A 14,287-nucleotide genomic window follows, 5' to 3' on the forward strand; every position below is an offset into this window, starting at 1 on the left:
ATAAATTATTCAATAGAAATGACAAGAGAATTATTATTCAAAGAAATGACCAGAAAATTTATAGCTTGACTGATAAGTTCATCCTGTTAGAATTTTATTGGTTTAATATTATATTTTTATATAAATATACTTAATAATAATATTTAAAATTTAAATATTTTTTATATAAAACTTAGAAAGATAATTGAAATATATGCATATATAATCTAATAAATATTGTTTAAAAAAATCTAATAAATATTAAAATATTGATTTTAAAAATTAAAAATTAATTAATCAAACATATTTATTTATATTAATAAGCTTTATATTTAATTAATTTGTATTTAGTTAACATATATTTAATTATTTTTTTAATAATCCAATATGAGGAGAAATTATTCCATGTACATGCGTTCATAATAACGAGACAAAACGTGAAATCCACCGTAATAGAACAGCCTCAGCACAGATAATCTTTTCTTGGAAAATTTCTCCTCCTTTCTTTTTAATTTATCTAAGTAGAATACAATCTAATATTATTTTTTAAATAAATAAAATTCAAATATTTTATAAAGTTTTAATTTTCTGAAAAATTATTAATAAAAATATTTTTATATAAATTATTAATTAAAAAAGATAAAATTAAACAGATTTCGTATTTCTTATTTAATAGGAAAAGTGACATAACCTTATTTTTATAAGTGTATATTAGTTTGTTAATATTGGCTGGCTTAGTGGAATTGGAAATTCCACCTCTTTTAAATAAAATATGGAAGAGGAGAGGGAGCTCCTCTCATTGCGCTTGCTTGGTTGGGTTTCATGGAACGCAGTCCAAATATTCGATAAAATGTCCCAATGAGTAGGGATTCTGCTGTAGGGTTTAATGGACCTCGTCCATTCTCTTCCTCCGTTGTTTTTGGCTTGCAAGCTCATTTTCCTCCACGTTAGTGCATTTGGTTCAATGGGCACGTTTCTTCAGTCTGCAATGTTCAAAAGTAGGCTACTATTGTCAATGTTCGTTGGTGAAGAAGACAAGAAATATAGTTAAAAAAAAATCTCAGTTTACTTGTCAAAAGTCTTAGCTCCTTGTGGACTTTTCTAGGTTAAAAATATGACTACATCCTGTCGCAAGGGATTTTGCGGTCGCCTGGACGATCACTCACCGAAGTGGGAAAGAGTGAGAAGTCGCCACCTTAGTTTTGAGGGAAATTAAAGAAAACCATTTGGGAAGACAAATTAAAAATGAAACCACTTCTAGACAGAGATTCTAGGTTTGGGGTCCGTAAACGGGTGGGGAAGGTGTTAGGCACCCCACCTCGTCCCTTAATAAGGGTAAGTAGATTTAATTTCACGTTCCTCGTAAATTAGTTAAGAGGGCTTGAACGGCAATGTTAATCCTTTTGACAAAAGGAATATTTGATCTTTCACTAAATTCGGATTACCCAGATACATAAGTAAATGAGACAACCTTAGTGAGTTGACGTCGCGAATCATTTTTTGGCTTTGGGATTATCTTGCGTACAGGTTAAGATTTGGAGTGAGAATCGGATAAGAACTCTCCTCCGATCTCTTTTAAGTTATTTATTAAAATTTTGAGTGGAAACCGGATAAGAACCCTCCTCCGATCTCTGTTAAATATTTATTAAAATTTTGAGTGGAGACCGGATAAGAACCCTCCTCCAATCTCTGTTAAATATTTATTAAAATTTTGAGTGGAGACCGGATAAGAACTCTCCTCCGATCACTATTAAATCATTAAAAATTTGGATTTGAGACCGGATAAGAACTCTCCTCCGATCTCTATTTAATTAAAGTTTTGAGTTGAGAATCGGATAAGAACTCTCTTCCGATCTCTTTTAAATTAACAGGAACCTGAATGGGATCTTTCCGATCTCCCGAATTTTAATTCCAGCTACATGTCATAAAGACCTAAAGATAAGGATTCTGGCATTCAAAGGTGCTAGGGATAAGGTTTCTTTTAACTAATTGGTATTTTTGTGACTAAACGGGGGATACTAGACTTGATTTACCAATCTTCCGTATAGTCACCTTACCAATACCTATTAATGTTCGATCTATTCTGTTTCGTTTATTTTGGTTTTATTCCACTTATGGCATCTTGCCGAATTGCCGTTTACGTCAGCCTGATAGTTTGGCTATTTTCCTGACGTGTTATTCAGACTCTCCCTTTTAAAAGAGACCCTTAAGTTGCAGTTACCCACGTTTTACCCAACCAACCACTCACACGCCACTAGGAGCTAGAGAACTTGCATTCAGAAATGACGAAGATAAATAAAATGATGGACTAATCACTAAAGAGATAACTCGGGAATAACATTCTTTGGGGTCCTTTTGCACAAAATGAACTTGGAGAAAATCACATATGTAAGAAGAACAAAGGAAGTGCGAAAAGTAAACGTAAACACTTAATAAAACAGCAATATGAGCTCTTACCTGTAAGGAGCCAAATCTATTGAAATAACTACGGGGTGACAAATAGTGATAAGACGTCGGACTGATTAGCCTGAGGGCTGATGTTCGTCGTGAACTGAAGTGGGCTTAGCTAAAATGCAATCAGATTAAGATAACAACCGAGTGGAATGAAGTTGAGCTTGGACAACGGGAATGAAAACAAAGATGATAAAGGGCTAAAAGTGAGAGTATGACCAGATACTGAACAAACTGAAAATGTAGAGTTCCAGTATTCAGAATCCCCTTCAAGAAAACACTTCAGAAAACTAGTTTCAAAAGTCTTTCTAATCAACACATTTAAGTAGCAGAGTAACAAACTGAATGAAATTTCAGAGTTCTTCCGCTATAATAACTGCCTCTCTTTTTGCCCGTCCCTTGAACAGTTTTTCATGCAGGTATTTATAGGAATCGGGTGCTCCCCCTGAAGGGTTAGGATTTATTTTGAGGGAGATGGAGGGTCAAGATTTCGAAGGACATGATCGGATGTTCAGGAATTAAAGAGAATCGAAATGAATGGCTGAGATCACTCTTTAGAATATTTGTCCTTTTCTTCTTTCAATCTGACGGTCCCAAATCTTCTTGTCCGGAACGATCTGAGGGTTAAGAGCGAAAGACGCTGGTATTGTCGTCTTCTCTCTTGATCCAATGGTTCCGGGTTCGTCCTTACAAGTGAGATCAACGGTAGAGATTGGGATGTACAGGACTGTCATGACATACTCTGGCATTTGTCAGCATTGTGGGCGATTCTCAGGCGTGCGGTGGAGATCTCGTCTGCAACGCTTTAACTACCTCGGCTCTGATTCTGACGACGGTTATTGGGATTTGTCTTATTCTTTTTGCCTTCCGATCTTCCCTCTTTCTGATCTCTTTTACATGCTCTTTTCCGATCTTTCATGCTGGTCTCCCATCTTCCGATCTATTATTCCGATCTTTCCCTTTCTCAGGTCCGATCTGGTCAAAGCATTAATTTCCCCTCGATTCCCGAAGCGTTTGCTTCGTTTTCTGCTCAGCAATAAATGCCCATTTTCCCCTATATATACCCCTGTCGACAGGGACTTTCCTTCATCCGATTTCCTCTCTTCCTTCTTACTTCCTAGTTCCAGCTGCTCCGGCGGAAGTTCCGGCTACAACTGTGGCTTTGATCCTTTTCCGATAGACTTCCTTACTCCTCGACTGAAAATTTACGATCCCGGTGATCGCATAACCTTGTCTGATGATGGTGAGAGAACCGGGTTAATTGACCGATCTGGATTGCGGACCTTGACCATGCCAATCCCGAGTTGTTCAACTGGCATAATCAGCAGACTGATTTTGGCCGAGCAAATTACTGATGCTCCGCTGACCCTTGGCGGTTGCTTCCTCAAGTTCATTCGGCTTCTCACCACATTGAGTGTTCCGACAGCGGTTTCCTTCCACATTGGGTGTTCCGACAGCGGATTAAGCTCCGGTCGGCGACACCCTTGGGATCAGTTATAAACACGGGCCTCCTTAGATAGGATGTTCCGCTGATCCTTAGATCGGCCTTTTGATGTAATCAGATCTCTAATGTATTCCGATCCTTAGATCGCCCAAATTATGTAATCTGACTTTTGGAAATGTATTATGATCTCCTGAGATCGCCCAAATTATGTAATCTGACTTTTGGAAATGTATTATGATCTCTTGAAATCGCCCAAATGATGTAACCCGATCTTTTAGAAATAAAGATCTTATTTTGCCAATTATCATTTTATTATTATTGCCTTGGTTATTTTCCGATCTCTGATATATTTGTCCGATCTGGTTCCTAACAAAACGACTCTTTAACTGATCCTTTATTCAAAATATTCAACTTATTATGCCGATCTTCAGTTAACCGATCTCTTTGGAATGTTCGAGAGACGTGTCAGAACAGCTGGCAAATCTCGTTAACCGATGCACTGCCTGGAACCTCGTGAGCATTAAATGCTCGGACGAGTATAAATAGGGGTGGGGGGGTTAGCCATTTGCTTCTGTATGTCATTTCAGTCTCTCGCTCACAACCTCAAAGTTCTCTCGTTTATTCAAGTTCTTCCGACGCCGATCAGACTCCGGTAAGGGCTTTGATCTTCTTTTTAGTTTAAGTTCTTTATTTCTTTTGAAAATGAGCGGTGCCGAAGGTCAGAGAGCGGCGAGCCCTCCTTCCATTCAGTTCTCGTGGTCGTCTGACGAAGAAGAGGTGGTCGGGCCAAGCGCACAACCAGAACCTCCTAGGGTCTCCGTTCCAGGTCGGGGGCAGATCGTACCATTAAGGCATGCACCTTCTTCGGGGAGGGAGAATCTTCCTATGGACGAGCTGCCATCGATCTTGCGAGAATCTGATCTGCAATCATTTAGCCAGGAGTACAATATTCATCCTGATTCGTATGAACTTATCCGGTGTCACGGCTATCACCGAGCCGATTACTTCTTTGAAGAGAATGACCGGGTTATGGTATACGAGGAACAGTTAAAGGCCTGTCTGCGGTTCCCTCTAGACGATTTCTTCAAGGAGGTCTTAAAATTTCACCGAGTATGCATTGCTCAAGTTCACCCCAACTCGTGGCGGATCTTGGTAGCTTTCCGAGGCTTGTGCCGAGCTAAGGGAATCAGTCCTACGGCTAAGGTGTTCGCCGAACTGCATAGGTTAACTCGCCGAAAGGACGACGAGCACTGGTTCTTTCAGGCGAAGCCTCATTGTGGGCTCTTTACCGATCTGCCCTCCTCCCTTAAGAATTGGAAGAACCGTTTCTTCATTCTGAGGAGCAAAGATCCGAGCTGCTTTAAGGACTTCCCCCGTAGCTGGTGGCACCAGGGGCCCTTGCTTCCGAAGCGTATCACCCTGAACAAGGAGGAAGACCTAATAGTGATGGAACTGAAGAGTCAGGCGGCCACTCAAAAGTTCTCCTGTTTAAATGTGGTGACTGTCGAGCTGCACCATTGGACCATACAGCTGATCATCGGCCAAGATAGCGAACTTCCGCTCTCTGACCTCGGCATTGGTAATTTCTACATCTCAGATCTCAGGACCTTAGCGATCTCACTGACCTCTTCTTTGTGCAGGTATGGCGGGTGGTGAGGGTTCTAGAAAGTGAAAGAAACAAAGAGAGATCTCCCTGAAAATAAAGGAGATGAAGCGTTCGGCACGACTTCAAACACCCGGCCATGAACCTGGGGGGACACAAGGGGACCCGCCTCGACCTTCGGGACCGCCGATCACAGAAGCTGTCCGATCTCCTCCTTAACGAGAAGAGCAGCCACCACCTCCTTCAGTTGCTCCAAGCACAGAAAGGGGTCCTTCTCAATCTTCTGGGAGGGCCTCTTCTCGTGGCGCTCAAACGCTGATCGACTCCCTGAAGAATAACCGGACTGTTCGGGAGAACCCCGGTTTTGCCAAAGTCTTGGGGTCTTCCATCTGCCTCCGAGAGGATCGGGACAGGCTATCCCCGGACAGCCTCGATGACAACTTGACTCGATCCATGAGCCTGAACGTGGAGTGCCTGGTGAACCAGACTATAGTTCGGGAAAAGGCTCATCGCCTGGGTAAGGAAGTCGAGAAGAAGAGTCAGGAAGTGGCTTCCCTCCGATCCCAACTCTTATCCACTCAGAATTACATCTCTCAAGTTGAGGGGCGGGCGAAGTTCTATGAAGACAAGCTGGCCGAACAAAATCATGTTCTGGCTGAAAGGGATCGTGTTCTCGGGGAAGTCCAGGCGCTTCATGCCAACGGTCGCCGTGTCGCTCAACTTATCGAGGAGCTTAAGGCGAAAGATGAAGAGATGGTGACGGGAATAGCCGGTGCCTATGTGAATGCTCACCAGGATCTCTTGGCCGAGCTCCAGAAGCATTACCTGGAGGAGGACTTCTCTTGGATGGCCGACCTGGCTCCCGGGGGTGAGGGTGAGGATAGTGAGGAGGAGGCCGAGGGTGAGAGAGAGAGTGACCAAAATGTAGATCAGGCTGGGGGTGATCCTCCAGCTGAATAACTTGTACAAATTTTGAAACGAAATGGAATGCCTCTTTTGTTCAATGAATGACTATGATCGGAAAATTTCTAAGCACTTGATTGTTTGAGTATATTGAAATAAATGAAAGCGATTATTATCCTAAGTGTGAGAGATCGGAAAACACAACATGCATGAGATTGGTAAGGAACCAACGCTAAACGGAACTTAATTGAAAATTTGGCTTGAACATCTAAGATCGGGATCTTCATTAAACCGTATTAGAACCTTAGCTTGATTATTCCTAAGCTTTTAAAAGGGAGGTCGACCATGAATACCGGCAGCAAAGATCTAGTGTTAGTTCAATTTCGTCTGACAAGAGAGATCGGGAATATAGTTAACTGGTCAGGATATTTGACAATTGGCTTGAGAGATCGGTGAATGATTTGAGAGACCGATAAGGCTTTAACGGACACGAGAGCTTAGCATCAACTCAACTTTCTGTGAAGAGAGATCGGAACAGTGGTTAGATGGCAAGAAGAGACTTAGTGCTAGAGATTGGTTTCGAAGTTTATTGATTCTGGGGATCGGCCAAAATATGGTGTCGACAGCTGCCCCTCTTTACATAATTTTTATCAAAGGGAAAGGAATTTCCCATGTAAGAATTATGTAAAGATTCAGACCCATATTTTGGACGATTAGGTGTTTGAAGTTAGGGAACTAAAACACACCTAAATTAGTGACCAAGAAACTGGGAATAGAAGTTAAGTTAGAATCAACTTGGATCTAGGAATCAGAGGTTGATAGCAGGAAACATAAATTGCATGAAATTAAAATCAACTTAGATCAAGGAACCAGAGGTTGATAACAGGAAATTTAAATTGCATGAAATTAAAATCAACTTAGATCAAGGAACCAGAGGTTGATAGCAGGAAACATAAATTGCATGAAATTAAAATCAACTTAGATCAAGGAACCAGAGGTTGATAACAGGAAATTTAAATTGCATGAAATTAAAATCAACTTAGATCAAGGAACCAGAGGTTGATAACAGGAAATTTAAATTGCAGGAAATTAAAATCAACTTAGATAAAGGAACCAGAGGTTGATAACAGGAAATTTAAATTGCATGAAATTAAAATCAACTTAGATCAAGGAACCAGAGGTTGATAACAGGAAATTTAAATGCAGGAAATTAAAATCAACTTAGATCAAGGAACCAGAGGTTGATGACATCAAATGTAAATTGCAGGAAATTAAAATCAACTTAGATCAAGGAACCAGAGGTTGATAACAGGAAATTTAAATGCAGGAAATTAAAATCAACTTAGATCAAGGAACCAGAGGTTGATAGCAGGAAATGTAAATGGCAGGAAATTAAAATCAACTTAGATCAAGGAACCAGAGGTTGATGACATGAAATGTAAATTGCAGGAAATTAAAATCAACTTAGATCAAGGAACCAGAGGTTGATAACAGGAAATTTAAATTGCAGGAAATTAAAATCAACTTAGATCAAGGAACCAGAGGTTGATAACAGGAAATTTAAATGCAGGAAATTAAAATCAACTTAGATCAAGGAACCAGAGGTTGATAGCAGGAAACATAAATGCAAAAAATTAAAATCAACTTAGATCAAGGAACCAGAGGTTGATAGCAGGAAACATAAATTGCATGAAATTAAAATCAACTTAGATCAAGGAACCAGAGGTTGATGACATGAAATGTAAATTGCAGGAAATTAAAATCAACTTAGATCAAGGAATCAGAGGTTGATAACAGGAAATTTAAATGCAGGAAATTAAAATCAACTTAGATCAAGGAACCAGAGGTTGATAGCAGGAAACATAAATTGCATGAAATTAAAATCAACTTAGATCAAGGAACCAGAGATTGATGACATGAAATGTAAATTGCAGGAAATTAAAATCAACTTAGATCAAGGAACCAGAGGTTGATGACATGAAATGTAAATTGCAGGAAATTAAAATTAACTTAGATCAAGGAACCAGAGGTTGATAGCAGGAAATTTAAATTGTAGGAAATTAAAATCAACTTAGATCAAGGAACCAGAGGTTGATAGCAGGAAACATAAATTGCATGAAATTAAAATCAACTTAGATCAAGGAACCAGAGGTTGATGACATGAAATGTAAATTGCAGGAAATTAAAATCAACTTAGATCAAGGAACCAGAGGTTGATGACAGGAAATTTAAATTGCAGGCAATTAAAATCAACTTAGATCAAGGAACCAGAGGTTGATAACAGGAAATTTAAATTGCAGGAAATTAAAATCAACTTAGATCAAGGAACCAGAGGTTGATGACATGAAATGTAAATTACAGGAAATTAAAATCAACTTAGATCAAGGAACCAGAGGTTGATAACAGGAAATTTAAATGCAGGAAATTAAAATCAACTTAGATCAAGGAACCAGAGGTTGATAGCAGGAAATGTAAATGGCAGGAAATTAAAATCAACTTAGATCAAGGAACCAGAGGTTGATGACATGAAATGTAAATTGCAGGAAATTAAAATCAACTTAGATCAAGGAACCAGAGGTTGATAACAGGAAATTTAAATTGCAGGAAATTAAAATCAACTTAGATCAAGGAACCAGAGGTTGATAACAGGAAATTTAAATGCAGGAAATTAAAATCAACTTAGATCAAGGAACCAGAGGTTGATAGCAGGAAACATAAATGCAGGAAATTAAAATCAACTTAGATCAAGGAACCAGAGGTTGATAGCAGGAAACATAAATTGCATGAAATTAAAATCAACTTAGATCAAGGAACCAGAGGTTGATGACATGAAATGTAAATTGCAGGAAATTAAAATCAACTTTGATCAAGGAACCAGAGGTTGATAACAGGAAATTTAAATGCATGAAATTAAAATCAACTTAGATCAAGGAACCAGAGGTTGATAGCAGGAAACATAAATTGCATGAAATTAAAATCAACTTAGATCAAGGAACCAGAGGTTGATGACATGAAATGTAAATTGCAGGAAATTAAAATCAACTTAGATCAAGGAACCAGAGGTTGATGACATGAAATGTAAATTGCAGGAAATTAAAATCAACTTAGATCAAGGAACCAGAGGTTGATAGCAGGAAATTTAAATTGTAGGAAATTAAAATCAACTTAGATCAAGGAACCAGAGGTTGATAGCAGGAAACATAAATTGCATGAAATTAAAATCAACTTAGATCAAGGAACCAGAGGTTGATGACATGAAATGTAAATTGCAGGAAATTAAAATCAACTTAGATCAAGGAACCAGAGGTTGATGACAGGAAATTTAAATTGCAGGAAATTAAAATCAACTTAGATCAAGGAACCAGGGGTTGATAACAGGAAATTTAAATTGCAGGAAATTAAAATCAACTTAGATCAAGGAACCAGAGGTTGATGACATGAAATGTAAATTGCAGGAAATTAAAATCAACTTAGATCAAGGAACCAGAGGTTGATAACAGGAAATTTAAATGCAGGAAATTAAAATCAACTTAGATCAAGGAACCAGAGGTTGATAGCAGGAAATGTAAATGGCAGGAAATTAAAATCAACTTAGATCAAGGAACCAGAGGTTGATGACATGAAATGTAAATTGCAGGAAATTAAAATCAACTTAGATCAAGGAACCAGAGGTTGATAACAGGAAATTTAAATTGCAGGAAATTAAAATCAACTTAGATCAAGGAACCAGAGGTTGATAACAGGAAATTTAAATGCAGGAAATTAAAATCAACTTAGATCAAGGAACCAGAGGTTGATAGCAGGAAACATAAATGCAGGAAATTAAAATCAACTTAGATCAAGGAACCAGAGGTTGATAGCAGGAAACATAAATTGCATGAAATTAAAATCAACTTAGATCAAGGAACCAGAGGTTGATGACATGAAATGTAAATTACAGGAAATTAAAATCAACTTAGATCAAGGAACCAGAGGTTGATAGCAGGAAATTTAAATGCAGGAAATTAAAATCAACTTAGATCAAGGAACCAGAGGTTGATAGCAGGAAACATAAATTGCATGAAATTAAAATCAACTTAGATCAAGAAACCAGAGGTTGATGACATGAAATGTAAATTGCAGGAAATTAAAATCAACTTAGATCAAGGAACCAGAGGTTGATGACATGAAATGTAAATTGCAGGAAATTAAAATCAACTTAGATCAAGGAACCAGAGGTTGATAGCAGGAAATTTAAATTGCAGGAAATTAAAATCAACTTAGATCAAGGAACCAGAGGTTGATAGCAGGAAACATAAATTGCATGAAATTAAAATCAACTTAGATCAAGGAACCAGAGGTTGATGACATGAAATGTAAATTGCAGGAAATTAAAATCAACTTAGATCAAGGAACCAGAGGTTGATGACATGAAATGTAAATTGCAGGAATTTAAAATCAACTTAGATCAAGGAATCAGAGGTTGATAGCAGGAAATTTAAATTGCAGGAAATTAAAATCAACTTAGATCAAGGAACCAGAGGTTGATAACAGGAAATTTAAATTGCAGGAAATTAAAATTGCATCTGCAAAGCAAGTCTAACCTAGACACGAGAAGTTCTTCCCCAATGAAGTGTACTTAACAGAATCCCGAAGATCAACGATGGATGGAGGACGAGTTGCAAGACTTAACCCATGACCTCATTTCTTCAAATGCCCCTTTTCTGTTTTTTCTTTCTCCCGGAAAGCACCCTTGCGGGTTTTTTTTACTTCCCCTTCGTTTATATGACTAGAAGCGCCCTTTCGGGTTTTCACCTCTAGTTTTTTTTTTTTTTTTTTTAGGCCTTTTCCTGGTCATTCCCTGCAAATCTCATAGTAAAGTACGTGAAGTTATCAATTGTCCAATCTTAATCTTAGGGCAAAAATTTAATTGATTAATAGCACATTAAATAACGAGAATGCAGAGGGATAATGTTAAAGAATAAATATGAGAGAAAGATAGAAGCATAAGGAATGGAGTATGATTTTATTGCGGTTTTAATAAAAACAAAGATAGAGTCTCAAAGAGGAAGGGTACAAGGATAGATCTCACTTATTCCTTGCGGTTGGCTTTGAAATCCCTTAACTGCCATTATTTCAAGTTCTCTGAAGCCTCATGTCACGACGGTTTATTCCCCTCTCGGTCTCATGCTTCTTTCTTTATTTCTCCTTTTTGGTTCTTGGGATGCCCTTTCGGGTTTTCACCCCTAGTTTTTTTTTTTTTTTTTTTGCTTTTTTTTTTTTTGCTCGCTCTTTCAAGATGCCCTTTCGGGTTTTCATCCTTCACTCATTTTACAGAAAGCGCCCGTTCGGGGTTTTCGCCTTCTTTCATACATTTTGCTAGGAGCGCCCTTTCAGGTTTTCACTCCTACCCCTTTTTTTTTTTTTTTTTTTAAGGCATAGTATCTCTTGACGGTGTCAGCATTCACAGGTCTTGGAAACTCTTCACCGTCCATGTGGGTCAAGATCAAGGCTCCTCCAGAAAATGCCTTTTTAACCACATAGGGTCCCTCGTAAGTTGGTGACCATTTGCCCTGGGATCGCTTTTGGTTCGCAAAGACTTTCTTTAAAACTAGGTCCCCGGTTGGAATTCGTGACGCGAACGCTTTGTCAAATGCTCTAGCCATTCTCCTCTCGTATAATCGCCCATGACATGTCGCCGCTAACCTTTTCTCCTCCAAAGAAGTTTAATCGATCCAACCTTGACTGGATCCATTCTGACTCATCAATTCCTGACTCCTTCAGAATCCTTAGGGAAGGAATTTCAACTTCAATAGGCAATACTGCTTCCATCCCATAAACCAGCGAGTATGGAGTTGCCCCGGTCGAGGTTCTTACCGAAGTCCGGTATGCGTGGAGAGCGTAGGGAAGCATATCATGCCAATCTCTATACGTGACTGTCATTTTCCGGATTATCCTCTTAAGATTTTTGTTCGCAGCTTCTACCGCTCCATTCATCTGGGGACGGTATGGGGAGGAATTGAGATGTCGGATTTTGTATTGATCACATAATTCCCGAATCTTTGGACCATTGAGATTCTTGGCGTTGTCAGTGACAATTTCATTCGGGAGACCATGCCGGCAGATGATGTTGTTCTTGAGGAATTTAAGAAACGTGTTCTGTGTGATGTGAGCATAAGATGTCGCCTCGATCCACTTGGAAAAGTAGTCAATGGCTACAAGGATGAATCTGTGCCCATTGGATGCCTTGGGATTGATGGGACCAATCACATCGAGGCCCCACATTGCGAAAGGCCATGGTGAGACGAGGTTGAACAACTTGTGAGGTGGCACATTTATTGGATCGGCATAGATCTGACACTTATGGCACTTCCGGAAATACTCGATGCAATCTTTTTCCATTGTAGTCCAAAAATATCCCCGTCGCATGATTTGCTTAGCCATCATATGCCCGTTGGCGTGGGTTGCACAATTTCCCTCATGAGTCTCGAAAAGGATTTTCTTTGCCTCCTTTGCATCCACACATCTTAACAGTTCACCGTTGGATCCTCTCTTGTATAAGGTTTCTCCTCTGGGGAAGTATCCCAGTGCCAATCTCCGAATCATCCTCTTTTCGTTTCGGTTTGCCCCTGAGGGGAATTCACTGGTTCTGCAGTAGACCAGGATGTCATGATACCAAGGTTTACCGTCGTGTTCTTCTGCAATCATGAAGCAATAAGCTGGCTCATTCCTTGCTTTAATCCTTAATACTTGAGTTGTCTGCCCTTCATCGATTTGAACCATAACGGCTAGAGTGGCTAAGGCGTCAGCAAATTGATTCTTGTCCCGACTAAGACGAGTGAAAGAGATCTCTTCGAATCTCTTAATCAGCTCCAGTAAGTACTTCTGATATGGGATTAGCTTCGGATCCTTGGTTTGCCATTCTCCCTTGACTTGATAAATAATCAGGGCCGAGTCCCCGTATACCTCCAACTTCCTGATTTTCATCTCGATGGCAGCCTGTAGACCTATCACACAAGCTTCATATTCTGCGACATTGTTGGTACAATCAAACCTCAACTTGACAGCTATCGGAAAGTGTTTCCTATCTGGGGATATCAATACTGCTCCAATTCCATTGCCTGACAAATTGACAGCTCCGTCGAAATACATTTCCCATACATCGGCTGGTCCCTCTTCTTCGCAGTCTACTTCATTAATGTGCTCATCAGGGAACTCAAAATCCAGAGCTTCATAATCCTGAATAGGATTTTCTGCTAGGAGGTCAGCAATCACGCTACCTTTTACCGCCTTCTGGGTCATATAGACTATGTCATATTGAGAGAGTATGACCTGCCATTTGGCTATCCTACCTGGCACGAACGGGCTTTCAAATACATATTTGATAGGATCCATCCTGGAGATGAGCCATGTCTTGTGATTCAACATGTAGTGCTTGAGGCGATTTGCTGTCCAGGTTAACGCGCAGCAAGTCTTTTCTAAGAAAGAGTATCTTGACTCACAATCATTGAACTTCTTGCTCAGGTAATAAATAGCCCTCTCCTTTCGGCCGGTATCATCATGTTGTCCCAAAACACATCCCATCGAGTTCTGCTGAACTGCCATATACAGGATCAGAGGCCTCCCCGCCACGGGTGGAACCAACACTGGTGGGTTGGACAAGCATTGCTTGATTTTCTCAAAAGCGTCTTGGCAAACTGAATCCCATTGGGTGGAGTTGTTCTTTCGGAGTAGTCTGAAAATAGGCTCATCTTTGGCAGTGAGGTTGGAAATAAATCTCGAAATGTAGTTCAACTTTCCCAGAAAACTGCGCACCTCCCTTTCTGTTTTTGGGGATGGCATTTCTTGAATAGCTTGAACTTTGTCTGGATCTACTTCTATTCCTTTCTCGCTTACTATGAATCCCAACAACTTTCCTGATCTAGCTC

General features: G+C 39.5%; 1 pseudogene; it reads left to right on the plus strand.

Moving 5' to 3' along the window:
- Positions 1-705: 705 nt before the first annotated feature.
- LOC110654966 (G-type lectin S-receptor-like serine/threonine-protein kinase At1g11410) overlaps positions 706-14,287 on the plus strand; it is a 58,521-nt pseudogene continuing 44,939 nt past the window's right edge.

The sequence above is a fragment of the Hevea brasiliensis genome, chromosome 13, assembly GCF_030052815.1.
Source record: "Hevea brasiliensis isolate MT/VB/25A 57/8 chromosome 13, ASM3005281v1, whole genome shotgun sequence".
In the NCBI taxonomy this organism is placed as follows: domain Eukaryota; kingdom Viridiplantae; phylum Streptophyta; class Magnoliopsida; order Malpighiales; family Euphorbiaceae; genus Hevea; species Hevea brasiliensis.